This window comes from Leucopleurus acutus (genome assembly GCF_964270905.1).
Source record: "Leucopleurus acutus genome assembly, chromosome: 11".
Lineage (NCBI taxonomy): Eukaryota > Metazoa > Chordata > Mammalia > Artiodactyla > Delphinidae > Leucopleurus > Leucopleurus acutus.
Genome location: NC_139152.1, coordinates 22,864,636 through 22,882,655, shown reverse-complemented (window position 1 = coordinate 22,882,655; position 18,020 = coordinate 22,864,636). Strand labels below are relative to the sequence as shown.

At 45.7% G+C, this 18,020-nt stretch overlaps 1 protein-coding gene across 1 annotated transcript in view; it reads right to left on the bottom strand.

Annotated features, from left to right (window-relative positions):
• The window catches only part of BMAL2 (basic helix-loop-helix ARNT like 2), a 95,035-nt gene extending 78,578 nt beyond the window's left edge, over window positions 1-16,457 (bottom strand). Inside the window, exon 1 of the mRNA XM_082850755.1 lies at window positions 16,356-16,457. The gene's annotated coding sequence lies outside the window, so the exon portion shown is untranslated. The remainder of the gene's footprint in view (window positions 1-16,355) is intronic.
• Between the last annotated feature and the right edge of the window lie 1,563 nt (window positions 16,458-18,020).

Below are 18,020 nucleotides of genomic sequence, written 5' to 3'. Positions count from 1 at the left end.
CTGCAACCATGTGATGGACCGCTCTGCAGCTTTTAAATACAATGTTTTCCAATTATTTATGAAAGAGTAAATGCTATATGAAACAATAAATTTTGTACGTTTATTTACTGTTTAAAAATACAGTATATTAACAGAAGATTTAAGGTACACTAAGGCCAACAGATCAGGAGACAAAAAGGTAGACTGCTACTCACGGTTCCCAGGAGGAGGGGGCATGCCAGGCCACATGGGGCCACAAGGGAAAGCACCAGGGCCAGTCAGGAGGCAGAGGGAGAGGGGCATCTGTGGGTAAGAGTCTCTACTGTGGTTTCTGTGGGAAGGAATGAGCAAGACAGGCTGAGCAGGTTTAGTTTGGGCTAGTTTGAATGATTTCAGCAGCCTGTGGGGCATCGGGGCTGTCCCTCGTTGTCTGGTACCTGGCCCAGGGGCAATTAGGACAGGCAGACAGTAGCCCAGAGTGTGAGATCCCAATGAAGGAGGTGGCGGGGTGTGGGCTCTGGATTGGCTGGTGTGGTATTTGACAAGCGCACTCACAGGGCAAGTTGTTTACTCTCAGTGGGCGGATCCTGGGAGGGGCAGTCCCTCCCGAATCAGCAGGGTCCCACATGTGAAAGCATCAGAATACAGAAAATAAAGAACATGGTGAATGCATCTATTTTCCTTAATTTAAAATTATTTGAAAATAAAAATTTTCAAATTTTCTACAACTAACACATACTATTTTTTTAATTTAGAAAAAATAAACATTCCCCCCAAAGTTTTGTGTTATGCACAAGCCTTGGGCATTTTTTTGAAAGGATAGATTTATACCACTATTTGAAGAGTCATGTATGCGGCCCTTCTTATATATTTTTTTGTTTTTGTTTTTGTTTTTTACATCTTTATTGGAGTATAATTGCTTTACAATCGTGTGTTAGTTTCTGCTTTATAACAAAGTGAATCAGTTATACATATACATATATCCCCATGTCTCCTCCCTCTTGCGTCTCCCTCCCACCCTCCCTATCCCACCCCTCTAGGTGGTCACAAAGCACCGAGCTGATCTCCCTGTGCTATGCGGCTGCTTCCCACTAGCTATCTACCTTACGTTTGGTAGTGTATATATGTCCATGCCACTCTCTCTTATATTGTTTTTTAAACCCAAAGAGCAAATACAGACTGCTGACACCATGAACTTGTTGCTGAAGATGTGAGAACACACTGAGCCACTTTCATGGCACATCTTAATGTTTTCCTATGAGAAGCGACAGGGAGTTCCTAATCAAATGCACACGAGTCCAGACTGACCCTTGTCCTAAACTGTGTGTGAAAGAGAGGTCTGTTGGCGAAGTATTTAAGGAAGAGTCAAGAAGAAATTTTCCACAAGCGTTACCTGCCTATAGAGGATTCCCTTTGTTGAGGAGGCAGGGAGAGTAGGTAACTGTTCTGATTTCTGAAAGTGGCAGCCACGCTGGATAACCGACTGAAAGCACCCATCAGGTACAATGTTTGATGCTTTGGAAAGAACTGTGACACCACAGAGTCCATAAAAGGCTGTTGTCTGTGGCAGGCAACAGCCACAGTCTGCCCAAAGCACAGCTTCTTCATGGGGAGTGACGAAGTAACCTGACAGCCTGTACTGGTTTCTGACGATTCTCCTAAGGGAAGAACCTCCTGACTGTATGGCCTTCATGGAGCCCAGCCCCAGTTCAGCCCCCACTGCAGTAACACTGCTTCCCACGCGTGAGCAGCGAACCAGGCACAGCCAAGAGCACTTCTGTCCAAGCCCCCACCTCACTGTGGCTCCAGGGGAGTGGTTGGCCCTCTCTGGGGAGTCCTCATCCGTAAAATAGAGGTGATGATACCGACTAGAGTTCCCTTGCAGAGCTTTGATACCAAAAAAATGAGATAAATGTTGAAGCCTCTTGGAATCTATGAAGTTTTGCTGGACAGATAGTAGGTAGGACATTAATTACTTATCTGAATTGGGTATAATGGACTTATGGCCACGCAAAAGATCTAAACGGATACCGATGTGCACCTCTCTCTACCCTCACTCGAACGGTCAGATTGACGATGTAACTGTTAAAGATGACTGAGGTCTGAGTCAAATTAAGGCCAGCTACAGAGCTAGATTAAACCAGAAGTATAGTATCAGATAATTCAGATCTCCACATGAAAATCCTCATATAATCATTAAACCAGAAATTTCTCCCGCCGCTTCTGAAGAGGGTAATGTGACACATGCATCAATAACCAAACACATAATTCAAAACTGTGATCGTTGCTGTGAAAAAAGCAGTACGCTACTCAATGTGCAGACCACCAGCAGTATGATCATTGCACAAGGGCTTTGATTACTGCATTTCACTGCTCAAAATTCAACTGTGGCTCCCCACTGAATTTTTTTTTAATTGAAGTATAGTTGACTTCCCATGTTATGTTAGTTTCAGGTGTACAGCTCCCTGCTGAATTTTTTTTTTTTTTTTTTTTTTTTTTGCGGTACGTGGGCCTCTCACTGCTGTGGCCTCTCCCGTTGTGGAGCACAGGCTCTGGACGCGCAGGCTCGGTGGTCATGGCTCACGGGCCCAGCCGCTCCGCGGCATGTGGGATCCTCCCGGACCGGGGCATGAACCCGTGTCCCCCACATCGGCAGGCAGACTCCCAACCACCGCGCCACCAGGGAAGCTCCCCGCTGAATTTAAGATGACATGAAATACAAAGTTTTTCAGCCTCCCTACGAGCCTCACCGCATGCCGCTCTCTTACTCGTGACCCAGGCAACAGGCACAAAGCACTAAGTGACAGTCCCCAGCCATGTCACGTTCCCCCCCGGCTCTGCTTCTCTAGGCATGCTTATGCCTGGAATGCCCTGTTCCCAAATCAGGTTAACATAAACTTACTTGTCAAGACATGTTATCTCCACAAGAAGCCCTCTCTGACCACTGCCCCCCAAACCTGCCACCTAACTGGGGCCCCTCCTATGTAATCCAGTAGCACCTTGTAATTGATACCATCATTGAGCTGATCCCACTTCACTGTAATTATCTTGTCACTAGTCAGTCTCTCTCACCAGACACAGCTCCTTGACGGCAGGGACCATGTTTGTATTCCCATCTTAAAACAATCCCTGACACACCACCCACACTCAATAATTGAGGAAATGACGGATTATTCAATTAACTAGTATTAGGTCAATTCTTTACCTATTTGGAAAATATTAGATCTCTATTTCCCGCTATTGACCAAAATAAATTTGTGCTGGATGAATGAGTTAAATGTAGGAAAATAAAATCATGAAAGTATAAAGAAAAAAATATGTGACTGTTTACATAATCTTAAAGTGAGGACTTTCAAAGCATGAGGCCAAAGGTAAAAACCGCAAAAGAAATGATTACATTAAAAAGTTAAAATTTCTACATATCAAAAACCACCATAAAATTAAGACATGAAAAAACCAGGAAAAGATTTCCCCAAGCCCTTCCCTCCACCCCAATCCCAGGCAAACAGTGACTTGCTTTTAGTTTTTTAACCATTTGTTTGCATTTTCTAGATTTTATATAAATGGAATCATATGACATACCCTTTTGAGTCTGGCCTCTTTCCCTCATAATGATTTTGAGATTCATCCACGTTGCTGTGCGGTTTTATTGCCAATTTGTTTCCCCTTGGGTGGGTATCATATTTTGTGTATCCACGGAATTCATTTGTTGATGACCATTTGGCTTATTTCCAATTTTTGGCTATTGTAAATAAGGCTGCTTCAAATATTCATGTACCAGTCTCTGCTTAGACAAATGTTTTCCTTTATCTTGGGTAAATACTTAGACACAGAACATGGGTTGCAAGGTAGGTACATGTTTACATTTTGGGGAAACTGCCACACTGTGTCCCTAAGCGGTTATGCCATTCCACATTTCCACTAGCAGTATCTCAGAGTTCCAGCTGCTCCATCCTCACCAACAACTGGCATTGTCAGCCTTTTTAACTTTATTCATTCTAATGAATAGGTTGTGCGATGGATTACATAGTAATCCATGTAATTTTAAGATGTTTTTATTATTTGAAAAGGTTACTTCTTGGAAAGCCAAAAAGTCTCTCTGTAATTTCTATCCAACATCCCTATGTCTGATAAGTCTAATAAGTTTCAATTCAGTTGCAGGTACTTGCATACTTATTACTGTGCAAGGCACTGCATTAGAAGCTAGAGAGGGTGCAAGGATAAGTACGACATGGCATTCACCCTCAAAGAGTTCAGTCAGATAAGTATAGGAATAACCCAACTACAAGGTGGAATGGAAGGTATCTTTGGAGAACTCTGGGTCACAGCACTCCATGAAGGCTTCAGGAAGGAGGTGGCATCTCAGATAGTTTGTATATAGTATAGAACCCCTCAAACTTCGGTGGACAACCATAATATCTCACACTTTTGTCCTAAATTCTTCTCTCCCCTAAGCCAAACCATGTGATTCTTTCAAACATTACCCATAGGTTGCCTTGTCACTAGCCTGGTTGCTCTCTTCTGAACATACTTTGGCTAAAAATACTTTGATGTGTGGTGTGATCGGAACTCAACATCCAAGAATTGTCACCTCCACAGAGAGGAGAGTAGAACTTTGAATGATAATGTTCTGATTATACTTTCATTATGTATAAGACTGCATTAGCTTTTATTTTATACATTGGGCCTTCACTTTTTTTAAAAAATAAATTTATTTATTTATTTATTTTTGGCTGCGTTGGGTCTTCGTTTCTGTCCGAGGGCTTTCTCTAGTTGTGGTGAGCGGGGGCCACTCCTCATCGCGGTGCGCGGGCCTCTCACTGTCGCGGCCTCTCTTGTTGCGGAGCACGGGCTCCAGACGCGCAGGCTCAGTAGCTGTGGCTCACGGGCCCAGCTGCTCCGCGGCATGTGGGATCTTCCCACACCAGGGCTCGAACCCGCGTCCCCTGCATTGGCAGGCAGGTTCTCAACCACTGCGCCACCAGGGAAGCCCGAATCAACAGGTTAAAGTGAAGGCCCAGGGGCTTCCCTGGTGGCACCACCAGGGAAGCCCGAATCAACAGTTTAAAGTGAAGGCCCAGGGGCTTCCCTGGTGGCGCCACCAGGGAAGCCCGAATCAACAGTTTAAAGTGAAGGCCCAGGGGCTTCCCTGGTGGCGCCACCAGGGAAGCCCGAATCAACAGGTTAAAGTGAAGGCCCAGGGGCTTCCCTGGTGGCGCAGTGGTTGAGAACCTGCCTGCCAATGCAGGGGACGCGGGTTCGAGCCCTGGTGTGGGAAGATCCCACATGCCGCGGAGCAACTGGGCCCGTGAGCCACAGCTACTGAGCCTGCGCGTCTGGAGCCCGTGCTCCGCAACAAGAGAGGCCGCGACAGTGAGAGGCCCGCGCACCGCGATGAGGAGTGGCCCCCGCTCACCACAACTAGAGAAAGCCCTCGCACAGAAACGAAGACCCAACGCAGCCAAAAATAAATAAATAAAATGTAAACTGTTGATTCATTCATGTAATTTTAGAACTATAACTAACATTAGAGATGGTCTAGTATAGCTCGTTCTTCTTCCAAGAAAGAAACAGAATTCCATAGTTGATTAAGTTCCTTGCCCTTTATCATACAGCCAGACATTGATGGAGGAGGGACTGCTATGTAAGTCTCCTGATTCCCAGGTAGGGATTTTCTGGAGTACACCCAAATCTGTCTTTTCTACGGGCTGCTGTTAAGTCACATCTTTACCATTTCATACGTCTGCATTTTGTTTTACACTGAGGTGCTGACCCTTTTTTTTGTTGTTAAGTTTAATCTTCTTTGGTATCACCCTATAAACATCTTTTTGGATTCAGAATCTGTCTACCAGATTGACTAAGCCTCCTTAAAATATGCCATCTGCAAAAGTGACCAGCATGACATTTACATTTTCAAACCAAATGTCCGGCTGGCATGTTGAACAGCAACAACAAAAAGCCAAAGAGGGAAGAGTAGGGAATTATTCACTGTGACCAAATACAGCATAGACAAAGCGAGAGCTCAAGTCAGAGTCACAGAGGTAAGCCAAAGGTTGACACTAGGGAAGAGATGTGAATGGTCAGAGTGGACTCAGACAATCACTCAGCCATAGGAGAAAGGACCCACTTTGGGGTGGGGAAAGCAGTCTGGGAGTACGACAGTGAACAATGCAAGGGTGTCAGAGAGCCTCAGGGAGTAAGTGGTGTTCGCTGCATGGACTATGCTGGGCCTCCTGGCTTAAAATGGGCCAGAGGGCAATGTGGTTTCCTATATGACACATCCCTGCTACTAGTAAGGAGGGGCCAGGGATCTCCCAGGCTTGCTCTGTGCAAAGGCATTTATATTCCAGAGCACGTGTGAGGTAACATGTGGATTTGCTTGCATCATCCCCATCTGACTAGGTACTAAAAATGGCTTTAAAATAAGCAGGTGCCCTGGATCTCCTGCATGGCACATGCTAAGGCCCTCCATATCTGGTCATGAGGGCGCAGTGCTCAGGGTGGAACACAAACCAATTGCATGGGTGTGAATGGGAGGAGTAGGATACAGGAGGATAGGAAATTTATGGCTTCTAAACCTTAGAATGATCTAAAAAGACAGTTCCCCAGTGTGTAGCACAACAGTACAACACAACAGGTAGAAAGGGCATGGGAGGAAAAGAGCTAGCCAAGTCCCCTACTGGCCTAGTCACCTGGTGAGTGGAACCTGTCAGCTGTGGCCCTTGGACATCCTGCATATCGTGCCATCAGAACATACTCATCAAGCTCCTATGAAGCAGACACCGTGCTGTAGGGGCTGAGAATATGATGGTGACCAGAGACCGCTCCTTCATGGAACTGGAAATCTGATCGATCCTCCTGTAATACCTGGGATTCTACCAGGTATTAACCAAAGGCTTGAGTGCTGCTGGTGGTGCGGTGAAATGGAAAAAAAGGACAAATTATTGGGAAAAGGCATCATTTACGCATTTCAATGAATAAAATCTGGAACGTGATCTTAAATGTTAAGGTTCACAGCCCACTCGCTTGCTGTATGACATTCAACGCCAAAGATGCTATTCCTATAGACTTTTAACAGTTCCTAAGTTCGTTCATTTGTTAACGAGTTGTTTCTCATCTGATAGAGTGGGGAAGTGGAAGATTCTCTTGGCTAATTCTTTATTTACTATTTGATTCAACTACTGTTTGATTGACCTATATTCAAAAGTACTGCCTTTTAAGTATCTGTTTTGATCTGGAAAAAAACAAACAACTTTTGCTCAAAAAGATAAAAGTTACTATAAAATATAAAACCCTAAAAATATACACCTGATTTTCTTAATTTGCAATAAAAGATTAAGAGGAGGGAAAGGGAACAAAAGACATTATCCTGTCCAATTCACTCACCTTACAGTTGAGGAAACTGAGGCTCAGAGTGTGAAACAAGATGCCCAGCTGTGTGTTACACTACAGTTTCAATAAAAGAAACAGAACTTAAATACAGTAGCCTCTTTTGGAGAAACAGTTCTCATGCATGTCCCACTCTCAATCACTACAGAAATTCAAAAACAAAAACAAAAACAAAAGCACTCAATGCCACTGGGGAAGGCAGTCCTCCCTCCCGCGAGCTTTTAGCAAGCAAGCGGTGGGTAGTGCTTTTGGGGGAGGGAGTACACTACTGCAGTAATATACTGAGGAAAGCTATAAACACAGTGAGTCTGGACTGCAGTAAGACATTTTTTTCAAAGATGGAGAGTAGTGAGCTACTTTAATTCTCCAATATAGTCTTGAGAAAAAAAACGGATGAGAAGAGATTTTCGGCAGGAACATCAGTTAGGCAGCACTCCCTGCAGTAAACCAGACTGGTCAGGAGAGTGATAGGAAAGGGGATTAAGTCACTATGCTGGGCGAGATCACAGCTGCTGCTGCTGTCAGCATCCCCACTTCCACCACCACCACCAGTTAAATAATCTCGTGCTGAATCTTTACACGCCAGGCACCGTGACCTTTACATACCTTACTTCGTACAATCCTCACAACAGCCCTATGGCGATGGTTTAGCGTACAAGGAAACAGCCTCAGAGGAATGAAGTAACTTGCTGCCGCGGTCTTTTTGCCATGTCAGCTTGGCTGGCTACAGTCCTCAATTCACTCAGTCAGATACGAATCTAAGTGTTGCTGTTGAAGGTATTTCGTAGATGTGATTAAACTCTATAATCAGTTGACATTAATAGGGGTGACTGTCCTAGATTAGGGTGAGGGTTAGAGTAGGGCTAGGGTTATGTAGGGTTATCCTAGATGATATGGGTGGGCCTGATTTTGTCAGTTGAAAGGCCTTAAAAACAGAGCTGAGGCTTCCCTGAAGAAGAAACTCTGCCTACGGACAGCTGCTTCGGTTGGTGCCTGAGAGCTCCAGCCTGCCTTTTCTGATGGCCCATCCTACGAATTCCAGGCTTGCCTGGTTTGCTCCCACATTTGCATAAGCCAATTCCTTGTAATAAATCTCTTAATATACATATCTCCTACTGGTTCAGCTCCTCTGGTTGAACGCTGACTGGTACACATGCCAAAGATCACACAATTATTAGGTGAAAGAGTTCACATTCTTCCAAAGCCAAAAGTAGGCCAGTGTTCCACACTCCCTCCCAACGGGAGTTCAGTTTTAGACATCAGAACATCACAGAAATGGTACCTCATCCAGAGGTCTAGCAGGATTTGAAGAAAAGGATAAAAGCTCTGGAGGCCAGTCTGCCTGGGTTCAAATCCTGGTTCTGCTACTTACTATGCACACTTTACCTTGGGCAATGTACTTAAAATCTCTGTGTCTCAATTTCTTCCTCAGAAACATGGAACAATAACAGTACCAACTTTACAGATTTGCTGAAGATTCGTGAATCATACCACGTCAAGCATTTAGACAACTAGCACAGAGTAAATCCTCAATAAAGGTTAAGAATTATTCACTCTTTAGAAGAGCCAAAAAGTGAGAATGATCCATGCTAAGCTTTTGAAATGGGGCAAAGCGGGAAGAGAAACACCCAGAATGACTCTAAGGAAATCGGAGTCACGGGAAACCATGCAGTTATGATGCAGAATATAATCAGAGTGATATAAGCACCTAAGAATGCTTCCCTGACGACGACTGTTGCAGAAAAGACCAATCTTCCAGAGGCATTATAACCTCATCCAGGATGGCAAAAGCAAGAAAAAGCAGTTCATTCAGAATTTGTTCCACACTGAGACAGAAAGTTCCCCTAACCTGGTCCAGCCTGATTGATCCTCATGCGTAAGAATGCGGGGTTCAGCATTTTCAGTATCAGCTGCTTTCTCCTAAAGTCACAGAAACATCTTTAGATGTTGATGGGCTACCCCACAGCATTGTTACACAGGAAGATACAACGCTGGCATAGTACATAGAAAACAGTGTAGGCTATTATCATGAGTAATATTAGTCAGGTATGATTTGATATGCAAAATTTGATACAGAACCTACAAAACATATCATGGTTCTTCACATCTAAAGTATCAACAAAGTAAGACACCTTAACTTTGGGGAAAAAAAATTTGTCAGCGTGCACAAAAATATTTGTGTATCTCTTCATTCAATGGTGATTAGTCTAGAAAGAAGGAGACCCTTTAAAAGGGGGTGGGGCGGGAAGCACTGCCACTGCAACAGGAAAACGCTGAAGTCCTAAAACTGAAACACAGAATGAGTTTTAAAAGTAATAAAACCCAACATGACATTTATGACTTTAATATTATCTGCAGATAACATACCATAGTTATAATGATGATTAGAATCTAAAGCTGCCTTCGGGCTCTTCCTAAACGAATAGCTAACAAAAAATTATTTTAAAACCTCTTGATAAAGAATTCGGCCTAGACGTCTTCTAAAATTTGAGGTGTGAATTCGAACGTCCTTCTAAGATCTGGCTGCTTGGTTTGCGACCACATGTCCCGGAGGTGGCAACGGTTACTGCTGCTGAAAGGAACTGACAAGCCAAAAGCTCTATGTGAACTCAAGTTGAAAAGTAAAGAAAAGAGAATTGTCCTAAAGAAACCACTAGCACCATGATGCCTGGAAAATTGAGTCTGGTCTCTCTTTTCTAGGTCAGTGCTGTCGTCTGGATGACTCATTCCAGAAGCGATGGCCTCCCTACAATGCAATACAGTTTGTCTCCCTGGTAGTGTAAGCACTGCCTACCTTTGGGTACCACGTAACTCAGAGAGGAAATCCAATACTCCAACCAGGGAGCTGGGAAGAAAGACAAATGTAGAGCCCGAGATTGCGTTCAACTTTTTCAGTAAAAACTATTCTCTAGATTTTGACAAAACAATTACTAATCTTCACTATCTTCTATGCCTTTAAACATATATTGATCTCTGCTGTGAAAAGCGTTCAATTTCAGTTCTGCTCATGGTATGCTGATCTCTCTTTCATAATCTGTATTTCTATAAAATACATACGGCTTTGGTACCGTCTAGGCTCAACAACAACCTGTTCTCCCTATATTCTCCTCTCCTAAGAAAAAAAGATGCAGAGGTATTTTGATATATATATAATAAGAGCTTCTGCTTTCAAGTAACTTCTAAGCCAGAGATCCTCTGCACGGTGTCTGAATCAAAATAAGAACATCTTCTGATGTTACCACACACAGGTGTTTCCAGGAGTGCTCTTTTCACATTAGGAACATGTTCTGACTTGCCTGGCAATGGATTCCTTTTGGTTTATAAATCTTCACTGTTTGTTTTGGAAGTCAAGGTTGAGAGCCTGGTGCAGCCCTGTCCCGTGCAGCTGCACGGGAAGGGTCTGAGATCAGGCCAGGAGCACATGTCCATAGGAGGGGCACATCAGCGATGGGGACAGTGGAACAACATAGGTCATTACATTGAACAGATGATGCAAGTCCAGAAACCTGCTTCTCAACTGGCTGCAATGGGAATAAATGAAATAGCACTAGTGAGGCTTTTCAGAAGAAAGAATGTGAAATGGATTTAAAGATATAAGCAGCTACTTTTTTTCAGGGAAAAGAGGATGAGAGAAAGTAGTGTCCCAGGTGCACTTGGAGTGAAGGCTAAGACCATACAACTAATCATCTGCCGAGAACCAGGATCTCTGATTTTTTTCTTTCTGATCAGAAACATGCCACAAGTAGCCTTTCAGGGTGATACAAACGCTCTCTTGCTGGCCAGGGACCCAAAAGAAGATACATGGATCTTTCCTTTTGGAGAGAAGGCAAATCACCAGGCTGTAACTCAGGCTTTCTGTGTTAACTGTCCTGCTGTAACTCAGGCTTTCTGTGTTAACTGTCCTGCTGTAACTCAGGCTTTCTGTGTTAACTGTCCTGCCACATCACAGGCGTGGGAGTGGAAGCCCTCGATGGCACTAACAAGACAACGACAGGCCAGTTCTTCCTTTTCCACTTTTCCTGGCCAGACCCAAAGGATCTTAGCAACAGTTTTTCCAAGCACATCACTGACAATTTTCCACATCCATGCCTAGTCTCTGTCCTGGAGGACCCTCTTCTGGGCTGCCTCCACAAGAGTTGTCTAGTCACCAATACTAAACTTGACCTCTTCTCTAAAAGCCTTCTCTGAGTCCCTCCCCCACAAACTAGATATAATTTTTCCCAACTTTGGGTGAGGAGGCTCACTCCTAGCAGTTAAACTATAGGTTTTGCTAAGGTCTATCTTATACGACACATCAGGCTTTTCACCTCGCCTAATACATCTTATAAGCTCTTTAACCCTTCTGCTTGCTTTATCCATTTCTTTAGCTCTGTTTGCCTAGAACAGTAGTAAGTACGTACTGAATGGATACTTTATGAATGAACCAGCCCTGCCTGTACCTCAAACCAATATTCACTTAAAATCGATAAAACTTGATTAGGTACTTAATAGGTACGAGGAGTTGAAGACTGTAAAGATGATCAAGAACCAACCCTGTTCTCCTAGGAATGTGCCACCCAAGGATGGAGCTAAGATGCGTACATATGCCGTGGCAAGCAGGCACAAATGTTCTCATAGGCACACCAAAATCTACAGTGTGGAAATAGAAGGGGACAATCATTTCCATCTAGGGATGGGGGAAGTTCTGGGAAGGGTTCATGAGGAGAAGAAGAAAAATCATTTGTTGAACATCAGATTTCACTACACAGTTTGGAATCATCTCATTTAATTCACCATAACTCTCCAAGGTAGGTAAATTTTTAACCCCCACTCTATAGATGAGGAAATTGGGGCTCAGAGAAGTTAAATAATTTGGCTGAGGTCACATAGCTAGTATATAAACTCGCACTCACATTCCCAATGGCCTGGCTCCAAAGCTTGTGCTGATTTTCCTACACCAGATCTTCTGCTCCACAGGCAGATGAAACATAGTGATTCCTGAGCTCGGCCCTCAAGACTCCTACAGGCCCATCTGGAGAGAGGGCAAGACAGTCCAGGAGCAGCGAACAGCCTAAGCAGAGGCCTGGACGTGGGACCATTTAAACCGTATGGGGAAAGGCACATAACTGAGTCTAGTACGTGTGAGGGAGACACAGTGGAGATGTTTTGGAAGAGAAAGTTGATGGATGCTTCTCTACTTTCCCTGTAATAGGCTCAGAATATACAGTAAAGCATGCTTCTTACCTAAGTAAAAATATTAATAAAATATTGTAAGTAAAACATTTGGAATGTATTGGAAATTGCTGTTTTATAGCAATCATCTTGACCCTCAATTGTAAGTATCCTATCATGCAAACCATGTTGAGAGGAAGAATGAGTCTCTATGTCCTTTTCCTTCAGTCTTCTTTGTTTTTCTCTCTCTGTAAAGACACTATCTAGAGATTTAAATCATAAGATTAAAGACTAGAGAAACGAAATACTAATTTACTTAGATAAATGACAAATTTCTTATCATGCCAACCAACATTTAAGTATTTTCAAATGAGAATTTTAACATTATATAACTGGACTGATTTAAATATTTTAATTAGTTTTAAAATATTTTAAGGTTAAAAATTGCAGGCTGGGTAAATGAGATATTATAGCCTAAAGTGATATAACACTATGTGTCAGAGACCAGTAAATGTGACTTCACCCGAGTAAGAGAAGAAAACAGGGCGGGGAGCGTGTACAGCCAAGTGCTTCATAAATTAGCAGTAACTATCCAGAAACACTACACACTACTGCAGAGAACATCTTTCACCTGGGGTCGCAGCTCCACTAAGAGCTTAAATTGTAGGTTCTTCTAAGTTCTCCTTAGAAGAGAGCCTCCTGCCGCCCGGAAGGAGAGAGGCATTGGGTGAAGCAGGGGGTACAGAAGGGCTGAGATTTGGGGGGAGCCACTCCGTACAGCAGACTTGCAAAAACCAGAGCAAGAAATCACTGTCTCAAAGCAAAGGCAGATGGCTCAGGTACACTTGTCTCCTGCGGGGCACCTGGCTCACGGAGCCACTGGTGATGCTGATGCTGACCCAGATCCCAGGCACCTGTGTTACTCAGCTGTCGTGGTGGAAATCTGGAGGGCTTCAGCTCAATGGGGCAACTGAAGTCAGGGCTATAGAATGAAATGTTATCACCTTGTTTATGATGTCCTGAACATTATGTAAAGGGAGAGGTTTCGAAAGGATGCTCTAATCAATGTTCACTGCACAGAAAAAGATCATGCTTTTTAGAACCAGGAAGTCTTTCCACAAGGAAAAAAGTACACTGAAATCACTGTATTTACGAATATTGTGGTTTTCCCATATATTTTATTTATTTTTTTAATTTTTTGCGGTACGCGGGCTTCTCACTGTTGTGGCCTCTCCCGTTGCGGAGCACAGGCTCCGGATGCACAGGCTCAGCGGCCATGGCTCACGGGCCCAGCCGCTCCGCGGCATGTGGGATCTTCCCGGACCAGGGTATGAACCCACGTCCCCTGCATCGGCAGGTGGACTCTCAACCACTGCGCCACCAGGGAAGCCCTCCCATATATTTTAAACATTAAATTTCTTTTTATTTTTCCTGGAGTCAAACTTTGATGGGTGGCAGTCCCTACCCTCCCTTCCTTCTCTCCCCCATCTCTCCTCACCTCCATCCCTCCTCAGCCCTCCCCCCTTTCCCCCAGTGCTCCTTTTCTTACTTCCCCATCCCCTCCTCTGCCTCGTTCTCCCTCATCTCCTCCCCCTCCTTCCTCCCCTTTACACCCTTTCTACCCGGCTACTTCCCTCTCTCTCTCCTCCTCTCTCTTTACTCCACCCCTCCTCTCCTCACTCCTCCTCCCCCTTCTCTCTTTTCCTCTCTCTTTCCTTAACCTAAAACATGTGAAAAGTAATTTTAGTCCATCCTGGTTTATCCTGAGTAATGCACGTCAGGCTGAAACTTTGCCTCAGGATCTAGGCCAGGAAAAGGAGTTTATGCAAAGTTGATTAAGACATGACTTTTGATGTCACGAATGACAAAAATGAACTTAAGTCACTGTAACTACACCTCAAAAGAGTTGGATCTGATAACATCACAGGTGAGAACATGGGACGCTAAGGTAAAAGATAGGGGTGGAGGGAAGGGAAGGTGAGAAAGCTGCCCCTCAGATGCCTCGACCGAAGAGCAAGTCTGGCAGTCAGTCGTGCTAAATGTGCTGCTCCCCCAAGATTGGCTGCTTCCTAACTCCAAGGATTCTGGAATCAGTTACCAGGAGGACGCCCAGGCACTTGACAGCTTGCTTAATCTTGGTGTTTACCATAAGCCCGTCAAAAACAAGTGAGCAGGCAATTATGTACCAGCTGATTTTGGGTGGCCATCTTCAAAACCAGGCGCCCAGTTTTTTCAGCAGTGGAACCAAGCCATGGGGAGGTTTCTCCATACACCATCTTAGATTTTTTTTTTTTTGGCCCCGCTGCACAGCATGCAGCATCTTAGTTCCCTGACCAGGGATTGAACCCGTGGCCCCTGCAGGGGAAGGGCAGAGCCCTAACCACCAGAACTCCAGGGAATTCCCAGATTTTTATTTTACCCTGAGGGCCTGAATGTCAAATTGCCTAGGAAAAAGGAATCTGCAAGGATTTTGTGCCAGGGAAAAAAACCACGGCCCTGGATTCTGACATTGAGAATTCTGTTTTGTTTCAGTTTTCTTCTCCAGGAATGGGAGAGCTTGTAACAATATTTTTTTTCTCCCTCTTTAGATAAAGAGGGTGTCTGGAAGTGAGCACACTGCTCATCAACCAGCCAGCCAGCCAGGAAAGAAAGGAGAGCAGCCCAGGCAGTAGTCACAGATTTTAACTTCAGGTTTGTCAATTTCTGGCTACAGCCTCAGTGTTCTCACCTCATCTATGAAAGGGAGATAATATCTCCTACATCACAGGGCTGCTATGAGGCCACAGAAGGTCTCCCTCATGAAATGCCTGGTACATAATAGGACCTCAATAAATGCTGGCCCTTCTGGCCCCCATGGAAACTCTGCTCCTCTTACCTAAGAAATATTAGTGTTGATCACTCCCAAGTTAACATCTGGTATTCAGCTAAATATCAGTCAACTTTGTCCAAATACTTGTCATAAGACTTACCTGGTGAAAGCCCTGTTTTGAATTGGTAGGTATATTTTCACATCTCTTTTTTTCAGAAAAGCCCAAATAGTCTTTCAATTTGGCCAATTTCAGCTTGCGTGCAACAACACTTTCTTAATAGGCTAAACGAGATTCATTACTTTCACAAAGCAAACTGAAGCTGTAAATTAATAACTATATTAAGCTAATATTTACGGCATACTTACTATTTCCCAAGAACTGAGCTAAGCACTTTATAGGTATTTAAATATATTCATATCTCCTTTAACCGTCACAATCCTATAAGACAGATACTATAATTATCCCCATTTTACAGATGAAGAAACTAAGGCTAAATAGCAATAACTTAACCCAGGTGACAGAATAAAGGGCAGAGTTCAGTCACAGCCAGAGCAGAGAGGATGTCTGAGCTTAAAACGATGCATACTGCCTTCTCTTTTCAAACCAGTGCTTACTCACATCTTCATATCGTCCAGAAAGACTTCAAATATTCACATGACAGAATTTTAGAAATCTCCGCACGACCCAAATCCCCACAACTGTATTAGATTTTTCAAAAGCACCTCTTCTCATGATGCTGTATTTCAGAGAAGAATCTAAACTCATCACAATATTCCAAAAGGAAAGTGGAAATTTAATAAACTGCTTCCCTGAACTTCTCTCTGCCAGTCTTCCTTTAGCTATTTCTATGGTTTTTTTTCCTGCCTCCTGTTCGTCTTAAGTAACAAATATTTTATGATCAGCCCATAATTATATGAGTAGTCATACGGAAGAGACCGCCAGTGAATACCAAAGAGAGGAAAAAGACGTAGCAACGCTTCCAGCTCAAGTCACAAAAACTCCAAAGAAATATAAAACGAAACAAACCAATTCCACTGATGGCTTTCCTAAAGCTGTAGTGGCAGAAGAGCCGCCTCTTGCTGACAGAGAGCTGTTGCGGTGCAATCTGTGGTTTTCGAGAGTACGAAGTGCGGGGAGCCCTGCCTCCCCGCGCTCGTCTGCCGCTGGGCAGTTTTTGAAGAAGGGAACAAAAGTGAGTATTTCCAGTTCAGAGGGGATGGGCTCGCAGAGCCCGAGCTCCTTTAATGGCTGCTGGCAACTGGTTTATACACGGGAAAAACGAAATCTAAGAAGTCCGCACAGCAGTCCCTGCAGACGGCGAAGTGAACGCCCAGTAGTGGGCGGGGGCAGGCTGCTCGCCATCACAGGGTGGATGGTCCCTCGCCAGCTCACCTTCGTCGACACGTCCGGCCCGGGGCCAAGAAACTGGGCTGCTGGCAGTCCGAAAGCCGGCGGCGACCGCGGGCGTCACTCCCCGCCTCCCGCTCTCGGGGAGGATGCGCGGGGCGACGCACCGCACCTGTACCGCAAGGAACGACCTTGGCCCCAGAGGCCACAGCAGGTGATGCCGGGCCGGAGGACAGCCCCCCCGCAAAGTGCGCCCACCTGGCGTCGCCGTGCCGGCCGCTTGCCCCTCAGCCTGGCCCGAGCGCCCCTAGCGCATCGGGCGCCGCTCCCGCAGCTGGAGCCACGCGCCCGCAGCCTCACCTCTCGCCGCCTCCTCCTCTTCCGTCGCCATCGCAGGAGCCACCCGGCCGACTCCGCAGCCCCCGGGCCGGCAGCATGGAGAGCCCCGGGCTCGCCCTGCGCCGGCCCAGGCGGCGGTCCCGGGGTGAGGGCGCGGGCACACGCGGGGCTCTGCCCGGTGCCGCGGCGGCCGCCACTGCAGCCCCCGGGCGCGCGGCCAGCGGAGTCCGCGGAACGTGCGGCGGGGATTCGCCCGCTCGCGGGGGTCTGGGCGCCGCCGGACCGGGGGCGGGAGAAAGGGACGGCGCGCAGGGCGGAGTCACGGCGGCCCCGCCCCGCCCCCCGGACCCCTGCGGCAGGAGGTAAAGTGCGTAGAGGCCCGCGACAAAGCCCCTCGAGGCTCTCTGGAAACCGGCCTCTTTAAAACAGTTTTCCCCGATCACTTACAGGTCAGTCGTCTGCCTATTCCGGAGGTAGGAGTTGTTTCCCTTGGGGGGAAAAGGTAAAGGATGGATGCAAATCATTGCATGGCGGCGGTTACGGGGCCGGGGGCGTAGGGGTGCATGGGAGGGGCTTCCGGGGGGAGCTGGAAGGGGGACTGCTCCGGCCCCTTCTCTTTTCTGCCGTGGAAGGGCTTAGCTGCGAAGACGAGGGTACGATGACAGAGAGGGGTCACCGAGGAAGCCCTTTGGAATACTGCAACGGTTGTTGTGAATCCAGAAGCAAGATCCTTTGCGGATCACTTGACAGCCCCTCATCATATGCCGAATACGCTGGTTCGCTCCACGCCCACGGGACCCTCGGGTTTTACTTGGTCACAGTTTGTCTAGTAGAGGTAGTGGAGAAAAGGAACGGCCGAGAAAACACCAAAGCTTTGCATCAACCAGGCTAAATTTATTAGTCTTCCTACCAGGACTCTTCATTACAGCGTAGAAACTAGCTGCTTTTTGTGTCCTGAGGGCTACTTAGGACCGAACCTGGCGGGGGCATTTGGACGCGTGTTCC